Below are 11,664 nucleotides of genomic sequence, written 5' to 3' on the forward strand. Positions count from 1 at the left end.
GGAGGGAGGTTACGAGGGCAAGTATAACTATTAATAGAAATTTTAGCTGAAAAGATCTATTTATTAAATCTATTATCCAGCAGTTTTTTGGAATATGATAGAATTTGATAATAAAACAAGTCCAAATTTTTTAAATGGAAAAGCAAGAAAAATATATGTCATCATGTAAAATTAAAATATAATTTGGCTATTAAATTCCATAAATAAGTGCCTTTTCATCTTGGCAGTTACATCATCAGAGGAAAAAGTCAGTTAAAAGAGAAAATCATTAAAAATAATACACATACATTTGAGCTGGGCATGGTGGCACATGCCTGTAATCCCAGTGGCTCGGGGGGGCTGAGACAAGGAGGATCCAGAGTTCAAAGCAAGCCTCAGCAGCAGTGAGGCACTAAGCAACTCAGTGAGATCCTGTCTCTAAATAAAATACAAAATACCGCTGGGGACATGGCTCAGTGGTAGAGTGCCCGTGAATTCAAGCCCTAGTACCCCTCCCCCCCCAAAAAAGATACACATATACTTAAAACATTATTTTAATTTAAAACAAATAAATGTCCTTTAATTCACTAATTTCTGATGTAGGACTTTGACTCATTCTTTTCTGGGTTAGCTGAACAAAGTTCTTAAGCAAATCACACCTAAATGCAGCTACCACTTAGTTTCCTTTTTTTTTTTTAACATTTATTTTTTAATTATAAGTGCACACAATACCTTTATTTTATTTTTATGTGGTGCTGAGGATTGAACCCAGTGCCTCATGCATGCTAGGCAAGCGCTCCACCTCTGAGCCACAACCCCAGCCCCTACAGTTTCCATTTTTTAAAGAGCAAGAACCTGTGAAACAATGTCAATGTAGAGGCTTTCCAGAGTATGCCAACTCCCCAAATATTTTACAGTTGCCTTATTTCCAAATAATTTTACAGAAAAGCAGTAATTTATCTTTCCAAAACATTTATTTTGGGTTATATAACAACAACTCTCTTTATTCATATATCATCAGTGTATGTAAATATATATTTTTTAATTTCTTTCTTGTTCTTTTTTATTTTTTTCTTTAGTTGTAAATGGACACAATACCTTTATTTTGTTTATTTTTATGAGTTGCTGAACCCAGTGCCTCACACATTTAAGGCAAGGGGTGTACCTCTGAGCCACAACTCCAGCCCAGTGTATATATTTTAATTAATGTACATAATTATAATAACAAGCACATTGGGGCTTGGGCTGTGGCTCAGTGGCAGAGTGCTTGCCCAGCACGTGTGAGACACTGGGTTCAATCTTTAGCACTGCATAAATAAATAAACAAAATAAAGACATGCTGTCTGCTGTCCATCTAAAAGTACAAAAAGATGTTTTTAAAAAGAAAAAGTTACAAGCACACCGGCCCAAACAGGTCTGCCATGCAACTGCTGATGTCTGGTAAGCATACTCTTCCAATGGTAGAGGCAGGTATGCTGCAGAGAAGAGCCTAAGAGGGGCTGCTGAAGACTCAGAAGAGATGTCACAGCATCTCTGAAGTTAGTAAACAAGTTTATAAAGTTTCATAACTGTTCTATTAACCTGCTTTCTTGATTAATTGTTCTTGGTTTTTTTTGATGATGTATATACAAGTGATTGACAGAGCATCTCAATGTTTTTAATGGTGCTACTGAGAACTACAATTATGAAAAACAAGAATTTTATGCAATGTTTTTACTCATAGATGGATACCAATGCCTTCTTAATAAATTGTAAAGCACATATTTGTAATTGTTTTGTTTTCAACATGTTGTATAAAACATACGTAACTGAGTATTTACTCTGTCCCACGATTAAACATTATAATCTTTAAACTTCCAGAAAATAGTCATCTTATGCTGTTAAAGATTTACCTCAACTTTGTACTAAGTCTACTAATTCATGCCTTCTATTGACAAGTCCTTTTCTGGCCTTTAAATATCCTCTGACACCTTGGCCTTTTCTTGGAACTCCTTAGCTTAGCTGCTCACTCCCATTAGGTCTAGCCTGGCCTCTGTCAATACTAATACCTATAAACCTTTCATAATTCTTATTTCAGGTAGCCTACTCTTGGACCATTCCTCTCTCTCCAGTTCAGTCTCTTCTACCACTACTTCTGGAATCCTTCAACCCTCCAGGATCAACAATCTGCTAATCCTACTCACCTTTCGGACTCCCTCCATCCCCATTATGTCTGTCTGCCTTCCCTGCCCAATTAAAACTATAGTCAGTCATTACAATCATTCCCTTGCTTTCACTCTCAATTCCTTTGCCTCCTTATCACTTCTTCACGCTCACTTGGCAAGATTACAACCTTAGTTAAGCCCAATTCTACACCTAAACTGCATTTACAGCTGTGCTGTTGAATATGGCCAGGGAAAACACTCTCCAATGCTACCTGATCTCACTTCCAACTCATGCTCACAATCATTGTATTTCCCTAGCCCATTCACTTTCCTTCTCTCAGGTGCCATTCCATTCATTTCCATTTTTCTTGAAACTCTCTACATGTCCCTGCTCATTCTCACTCTTAGCTCGTGGATGATTATTTCCTACTACACTAGAAAAAGTAAAACAATCAGAAGCAAATTTTGATTTTCACTACCACATTCACCCTTATACCAGCATATGTACCTACCTATACACTCTACCTTTCTACCTGTTGCTATACATGAACTTGCTCATGTTTCTATGGCCAATCCCAGCTCTTGCTTAATAAATTCCATCCCCTCTCACTCAAGGATATGGCTCTAGCTATTCTCCATCTCTCTCCTATATCAATTTTCCACTGTTCTGGATTATTCTCTCTACTGACAATCAAACAAGCCACTATTCACCCCATCTTAAAAATATCTTCTCCCACTTTCCATCTCCTCCTCCAACTAATACATGTCATATCATTCTTTTTAGCAAAACTTCTTGAGAGAGCTGCTTATCTTTACTTGCTATCTCCAATTCCTTTTCTGTTATCTCCTGAATCCATTCCATTCAGGCTTTCATTCCCACCATTCTCCCAAAACTGCTCAGAGATCACCAGTACTCTCCACACTGCTCAGCCCAATGACCAATTCTTGGTCATCATCTTCCTTGACCTATAGCACCACTTGGCATACTTGATTACCTCCTCTCTTCCTGGAAAACACTTTGTTAACTTGCTTCCTACAATCTCATGATTTCCTTCCTTCTCTTTGGTTTTACTCCAAGCTATTTTATTTATTCTGCTCTATCACTTTCATTCAATACCACTTTGCATCATGAATATTTGCTATCATCCTGCCTCAGCCTTCCAAGTAACTGGGATTACAGGTACGCACCACCATGCCTGGCACTTAATAATCTTATCCACTCTCATTAAATACTGTCTTTATGATGCCACATTTATGTCTCCTCCTGAGGGACCCTGTCCTGAATTCATGTATCCATCTGCCTACTCAGCATGTCCACTTGAAAGTATATCAGGCATCTCAAACGTGGCCATGTCCAAAACTGAATTCCTCCTGTTCTACCCAAAGGATTCCCAATGGCAAGTGCATCTCCTAGTCTCCTTGACACCTCTTTCACACACCCGGCCCTCACCATCTAATCCATTAGAAAATTCTAGTGGCTCTACCTTCAATTAGGCAGTTACACAGTATAACTGCTACCAACTTGATGCCAACCCACTACCAACTGTCTTCCATGCTTCTATCCTGTAGGGAGCACAACCTATTTTCAACATAAGAGCTAAAATGATCTAAAAGAAGATAAGTCAGATCATGTTACTAGTCTGCTCAGAACCTATTAGTGACTCCTATTTTAGAGTAAAAGCCAACATGTTTATAAAGATGTTGTAAAGGCTTGTGAAGTCTTGATCTCTTCCTGTTAGGAGTAACTTTGACACACTCCTCATGTTCACCATGCTCAGCCACACTGGTCTCCTTGTTTTCCCCTCATCATACAGATAACACTTGTACCGGCAGTGGCTTCTACATGTGCTGCTTTTCCTCCAGATAGACAAATGACTCATTCTCTTCAAGTGCTTGTTCAGATGTCTGTATCTGGAGGAAGCCTACCTTCATCACCCTTTAATCACAACCAACACCCTATAGGCACTCCCTCTCTATGCCCTATTTTCATCATAGGACTTAACCATGATAAATATGTTATATAATAAATGACACTAACAGCTTACCTACTTACTATGTTTACTGTAAAGTTCCTTTCCTCCAGGATATATGCTCATGGGGGGGAAAAAAAAGTTGTCTTTCTTCCTGATACATCCCCAGCACCTAGAATACTTGTCTGGCACACACAGAGATTAAATAAGTATTTGATGAATGAATCATTATCTTTAAGAGGACTAAAGTCAGGATCCAGTAACTAGTTTATTAGTATCTTTTGATGAAAAATCTTTGCATATATTCCTTACATAGTTTCATTTATAGGTCATAGTAAAATGTCATTAATTTATATTGTATTCATTTTACAACTTATTAAAGACTGATTACTTGGGATTCTCAAATGTATTAAGAAAGGGTTTTCTGAGTAAATTAGCAGCATGAGAAAACTTTTTAGGAGATTTTACTTAAGTAATTCTTAACATGGTAAATTGTTTGAATCAAGTTGTACTGTTTAAAAATTAAGTTATTTTATTATTTTGAAAAGTTGCCAAAGTGCTTTGTAGGGCCTTGGGGGCATATAAAGAGCAAGCAGCCCTATTGAGAGTTGAACAACCTACATCAATTAGGCAGCTACACAAATATCAAAAATAGAAAGAGGTATCAAATGAATGTGATCCCACAGAATAAATAAAATAGCTTGCAGTAAAACCAAAGAGAAGGATTTTGAAAGGGAACTAAAATTACCATCTGAAGTTTGAATGGGGTATAGTTATCCCTTGATCTAAGGAGGATTGATTCCAGGGCCCTCAAAGAACAAAATCTATGGATACTCACATCCCTTATATAAAATGACGCAGCACTTCCATATAACTTTCATATATCCTTCCATATACTTTAAATCATTTCTAGATTACTTTTAATACCTAATACAATGTAAATACTATGTAAATAGACAGTATAGTATATTGTTTCAGGAATAATGATAAGAAAAGAGTCTGCCCATGTTCTGTACAGATGCATTTTTTTCCCAAATGATTTTCAATCTGTGATTGGTTAAATCCATGGATGTGGAACCCAGGAATACAGAGGGACAACTGCATAGGTATTGTGGATGGATTTTCTCTGATATAAGGAAGCTGATTCATAGTGGGGTAGGGATGGGGAGCATGGGAGGAATAGATGAATTCTAGATAGGGCAGAGGAGTGGGAGGGAAAGGGAGGGGACAGGGGATTAGCAAGGATGGTGGAATGTGATAGACATCATCATCCAAAGTACATGTATGAAGACACGAATTGGTTTCAACATACTTTATATACAACCAGAGATATGAGAAAATTGTGCTGTATACATGTAATAAGAATTGTAATGCATTCTGCTATCATTTATTTTTTTAAAAAAATCAATTAAAAAAAGAAAGTAAACACAAAGTACAGAAAAGTCTGGAGGACTGACCATGCAGCACTGACCATGTCCATTCAGACATGGAGAGGACCAGCGGAGAGAAAGATCAGAAGAGGTTAAGATCTGAAAAGATACAATTAGATCATAGAGGGTCTTAAATATCAAGTTGAAGAGTCTAACTGACAAGCTAAAGAAGTTGATAAACTGCCATAATGAGAGGGCTGATTAATTCATTAAAGCAAACTCTTTTTTTCCCTTCCCCTCAATCCTCTCTGCACAATTCAAAGTTCCTACATTCTTCCATACCCCCGCCCCTCCCCACTATGGATCAGCAATTGCTTATCAGAGAAAACATTCAGCTGGTTTTTGGGATTGGCTTATTTCACTTAGCATGATATTCTCCAGCTCCATCCATTTACCAGGAAATGCCATAATTTCATTCTTCTTTAAGGCTAAGTAATATTTCATCATATATATATGTATATATATATATATAAATAAAATCAATCACATGTCCTTTATCCATTTATCTGAAGGACATCTAAAGCTGGTTCCATAGTATAGCTATTGTGAATTGAACTGCTGTAAGCATTGATATGGCTGTGTCACTGTAGTATGCTGATTTTAAGTCCTTTGGATATAAACTGAGGAGTGAGATAGCTGGATCAAATGGTGGTTCCATTTCAAGTTTTCTTGAAATAGAATCTCCATATTGCTTTTCATAGTGCTTGCACCAATTTGTAGTCCCACCAGCAATGTATGAGTGTACCTTTTCCCCACATCCTCACCAACACTTTTTGTTACTTGTATTCTTGATAACTGTCATTTTGAGTGGAATGAGATGAAATCTTAGAGTCGTTTTGATTTGCATTTCTCTAATTGCTAGAGATGACAAACATTTCTTCATATGTTTATTGATCAATTGTATTTCTTCTTCTGTGAAGTATCTGTTCAGTTCCTCAGTCCATTTATTGATTAGGTTATTTGGGGGTTTTTGTTTTTTTTGTTTTGTTTTTTGGGTTTTTTTTTTTTTTTTTTTTTTTTGTGTTAAGTTTTTTGAGTTCTTTATATTTCCTGGAGATTAATGCTTTACCTGAGGTGCATGTAGTCAAGATTTTCTACCATTCTGTAGGCGCTCTCTTCACATTATTGTTTCCTTTGCTGAGAAGAAGCTTTTTAGTTTGAATCCATCCTCTTTATTGATTCTTAATTTTACTTCTTGTGGAAAGCAAACTCCTAATGGATTTTTTTCGGGGGGAGGGATACCAGGGCTTGACTCAGGGGCACTCAACCACTGGGTCACATCCCAGCCCTATTTTTTTTAAAATATTTATTTTTTTTAGTTGTAGTTGGACACAATACACTTATTTTATTTATCTATTTATTTTTATGTGGTGCTGAGGATCGAACCAGGGCCTTGCATGTGCTAGGGGAGCGCTCTACTACTGAGTCACAATCCTAGCCACCCAGCCCTATTATGTATTTTATTTGGAGACAGGGTCTCACTGAGTTGCTTAGCACCTCACTTTTCCTGAGGTTGCCCTTGGACTCATGATCCTCCTGCTTGGGTCTCCTTAGCCATTGGGATTACAGGCATGTGCCACCACACCCAGCATAGTGGCCTTCTTATTAAAAACAGTTCATAAGTAGTTCATGTGAAATCTCAGTGTGGCAAGAAATAATACAAAATATATGAGTACCGGCCCAAGAAAAATCAAAGCACAAGCCAGCACACTGCCATTCTACCTGAATGATCTTGGTATTCACCTGTAAAATAAGGCTAATGTTGTGTGTTCCATACAGCTGGCATGAGTATAAAGTAATACATAATATAGTCTTATTAAATGTTAGTTTCTTTACTTTATTACATTGTAAATATAGCTTATGAATTGTATGAATTATATCAATAAAGCTAGTAACAAAATAAGAGTTTTCAAAAAGCCTATAATGTATATTTTTCACTAATCCAAATTCTTGTTTTTCCTAATTGGCATTAAGTAGGGAAGTTATACTGAATATAGCAGGCTGAATTTAAGAACACATTCTTCTGCAGAGTGAAAGAGATGACCCCTATGAACTTAAAAAATAGGTTATAGTTTCAATATACAATTAAATCAAATTTCAAAAATATTTGTGAGTCAAAAAAAAAGTTTTATTATTACAATTTTCATTCTTTTTTTTTTTTTTTCATTTAAAAGTCTGACTCCTAAACTATGTAATGAATTTTCTCCTCTAGCTGGACTAATTTCTAAGTGCAGTTTCTATGACCTGTTGATGGAGCAATAGAGTACAGATTAATAGATGGCTTTAATAAAGCTGCTTTATTTGGGCAATTTCCTCATGGTCAGCTAGTCTGAAGACGAGAAGTCCCATTAAATCACCATGGAATAACAATTATAGACAATCAAATTATAATTTACCTTACTGAAGTCAATTTCATGAGTCAATTTGAATTTGCCACTCCATTTGCCTTTAAAACTGACCAAGTCCTACTTCCTCTATCCAGCCTTCCTCAAGCCACAAAACCCACTCCACCACTCACGTTAGCATCATGCCTAGTACTCTATCCTATGCTGACAATAATGATGAGTGTCCCCTATAAACCAGGGACTGTACTTGATGATATGCAAATCATCATTTGAATATCACATAAACAGTGAGGGATAGGAATTATTACAATTTGCAGATAAAGAAACTGAGATTCAGGATCTTATCTTGAGTGATATGGCTGGTAAGGTGAAAAACAGAGAAGCAAACCTATCCACCCTCAGAGCTGACACTCACCCATTATGCAGTACTGCCTAAGTAATGATAGTCATACTGTGAATCATTTTGACTTGTGAATTATTGTTTAAAAAATAGGTTTTATCTAACCAACCAACTTGCACACTGTATGGTGATTCTACACATGGTAGACACTAAACGTTTATACTGATAACTCTAATGACCTTCTGTCTTCCTATATCATGTATTTCTCTCTTGAAAACTCTGAGAGCATCATTCAATGATATTGTGTCCAAGATATTGCCTAACTGCCATAAGAACAACAGAGAAAGTATCAATAATCTTACTAGCAGGCAAAACAATAGGGTAACATAGGAAAACCAACTTTGCATGTTAAAAGGCTGTAATAAAAAGCTAAATAAAGAATGTTGACAACCAGACAGTAACTCAGGAAGAAGAAGCAGACCTGCGCTAGTGAAGCAGCTGAAGCAGCTCATCTCATACAGTGCAGGTTAGTAAACACTTGCAGTAGGTAATTCTATCATACATTTCATGTATTTAAATGTGAAAGAAAAGTTTCCATTTAAAGTTTTAAGTGATAAGGAAGAAAAATGATAAAGGAACTTTTTCTTTCACATAATAACAGATTCTCAAATCCCACACATTTCAGATACAAACTGGGCATCAGCAAATGACTTTTAATTTTGTTCCCATTTCAGCTTTAGTTACATCCTGTAGTTACAGATACTACAGAATGAAAGAACAGATTGTAAGAAACAAAAGCACAGTTTGAGGGACAAGTAAAATGAAAGTATATTTTTGCAACCAATGACTTGCGGTCTTTAACAGAGAACCATATCTTTAAAACATCAGAAACATGAAGTATTGACCTGCACTGTCCAGTAAGGTAGCAATAGGCTTCCCACGGCTACTGAGCACCAAAAATGTGGCTAATCCAATTTAATATGTGCAGTAAGAATAAATCACACACCAGATTTCAGTAGGACAAAACATGTAAAATATCTCGATTTTTAATACTGGTTGCATGTTGAAATGATAGCATTTTAGATATACTGGTTTAAATGAAATGTTATTAAAATTAATTTCACCTGTTTTACTCAGGCTACTTAGAACATTTCAAATTATGTATCTGGTTTTCATTATACTTCTACTAGATATGGATGGTGTAGAATTTGTTGTGGAAAACCTCAATTGTGATCTAACAGACTGTTAAGATTCAGCAGTCCATCAAAACAGCCTGCTGTAGAAAATTCAATTTTACAGAAGACTGATATTTTCTGTTATATAAACATGAAAATCAGAGTAGCTTGGATTTGCATATGCTCCGTCCCTGATGAACTCTGAAGTTGGTGACATAATCTTGGGCAAGTGACTTAACAACTCGGGGCCAACCTACCTTCTAATCCTACTATGCAGGTTAAATACAATAATATAAAGAGTTTTTCTAGAATTTTAAATGGTAAGTATTATGATCTTTCTAAGAATACTTCTGTGACAAACTTTTAGTGTATCTTGGTGGCCCTCTATTTTAGAAAAAGACTAATAAATTAGTAGCCTTGTAGGTAATATTTTTCAGGACTTCAAATTTTGAATTGTAATAAAATATATGTACTATTAGGAAAGATTATAAAATTTTCATTTTTAGAGATCTTTAAGGAAAAAGAAGCAATTGTTGCTCCTTCCTGTTTAAATCAAGAAGTTCAGCAGGAAGATCAGTTAGTTTATGCTATTTGTGAAAGGTAAATCTGGTTCTAAAAGGCAACTGGGTGATGTTGGGGAATTTGTTTAACATTTCTGGAGTATCAATCTCTAAAATTCCCTTCAGGCTCTTGTCAACAGTGAACACAGAACTCAGATACAAATTCCTGCTCATTGTTTTCAAAGCTGTCTACCTTACCAGTGTCTTATTTCTTAATATCCATTTCTTACCATTACATCTATACATCTATTCTATTAAAATATTTATTTATTAGTTGTAGTTGGATACAATACCTTTATTTTATTTATTTATTTTTATGTAGTGCTGAGGATCAAACCCAGGGCCTTGCACATGCTATCCAAGTGCTCTACCTATGAGCCACAACCTTAGTCCCCTATATATATATTTTTTAAAAGTTTCATGACAATCTTCCATGATGACTCCTTGCCCATGCTGATGTCCCATGAACTTCCATAAGCCCATTCTCCCCTCACACTAACTATATGTTTGAAGGCCATAGGGCCATGAAAAACAAAAAATTTCCCCCTTTCCTTATTCTCAATTCCAGGTTCTGATTTAACTGCTCTTGCCTTATAGGTGCTCACAAAGTTGTTTACTAACACATACTTGTTAAATAGGAGAAATGTCTAGAGCAAAATAAGTGTGCTGTTTACAGCCTCAGCAATTTGGTGAGATCTTTCCTCAAAACAAAAATAAAAATGGCTGGGATTGGAGTTCATGAACCAGAGAACCTCTTGGTTCAATCTCAAGTATAGGGAAAAAAAAAAAAAAAAGGCTTATTGTTCCTAAACTGCCTGCACATAATCAGAAATAACTGCATCTGGTTATTTAGTTGAATGTCAAAGTCACAAAAATGGTCTGTAACACAATTATTTGTGGAGTCACCTGCTTACCAAGTTTTACCACAATTAGATTTCTTCAGTAGACTTTTTTTTTTTTTTTTAAATCTGGGGATTAAATAAACTATCTCTAGATTTGCTCTGGGAATGCATGTGACTTTAAGAAATTAATTTTGGGGAGGGGAGAGGCTATGTGGGTAGGAATGATGGAATGAATGACATTATTACTCTATGTGCATGTATGATTATATGACCTAACTCTACATTATGTACAACAAGAAGAATGAGAAATTATACTCCTTTATGTATGATGTGTCAAAATGCATTCTACTTTCACATATAACTAATTAGAACAATTTAAAATTTTTTCTTAAAATGTAAGTTAAGATGGATTCATGCCAGAGGAGGAAAGAGAGGGGTTAATCCAACATCACTGGCATCCTTATAAAAAGACAAGTGACTCAGAGTGAAACACACACACAGATTGAAAGCAAGAACTGGGGAGCAGAGTATGTCCAGAAACAAGTTGAATACCCACTCTACTCAGGATACCCACTCTTTACAACTGCTGATCTTCACTAGAATCTGTCTTCCAGTGTTTTTGCTCAATTTGTTGAGTGAATAATTAATGAATAAATCAACTGTGGGGTTGTTCACTACTCCAAAAAATTAATTTTGTTTTCTGTAACATAGTTTGCTTATCTTGAAAAGAGAATTAATAATAATTCCATGCTCAAAGGCATGGTGACCCCACCAGAAATGTTCTATAAGCCATCAAGTCTCAAATAAGCAGATCTCACAATAAGAGCAAGTGCATTAGCAATACAATATTGAGGCAAAATTTTGAAGAGGTGGGAGTTT

At 35.9% G+C, this 11,664-nt stretch overlaps 1 protein-coding gene across 4 annotated transcripts in view; it reads right to left on the reverse strand.

Annotated features, from left to right (window-relative positions):
• Positions 1-11,664, reverse strand: part of Dusp16 (dual specificity phosphatase 16) — a 97,154-nt gene that overhangs the window by 18,687 nt on the left and 66,803 nt on the right. The gene's annotated exons all lie outside the window — the stretch shown is intronic.

This window comes from Marmota marmota, unplaced genomic scaffold (assembly GCF_001458135.2).
Source record: "Marmota marmota marmota unplaced genomic scaffold, marMar, whole genome shotgun sequence".
NCBI lineage: Eukaryota > Metazoa > Chordata > Mammalia > Rodentia > Sciuridae > Marmota > Marmota marmota.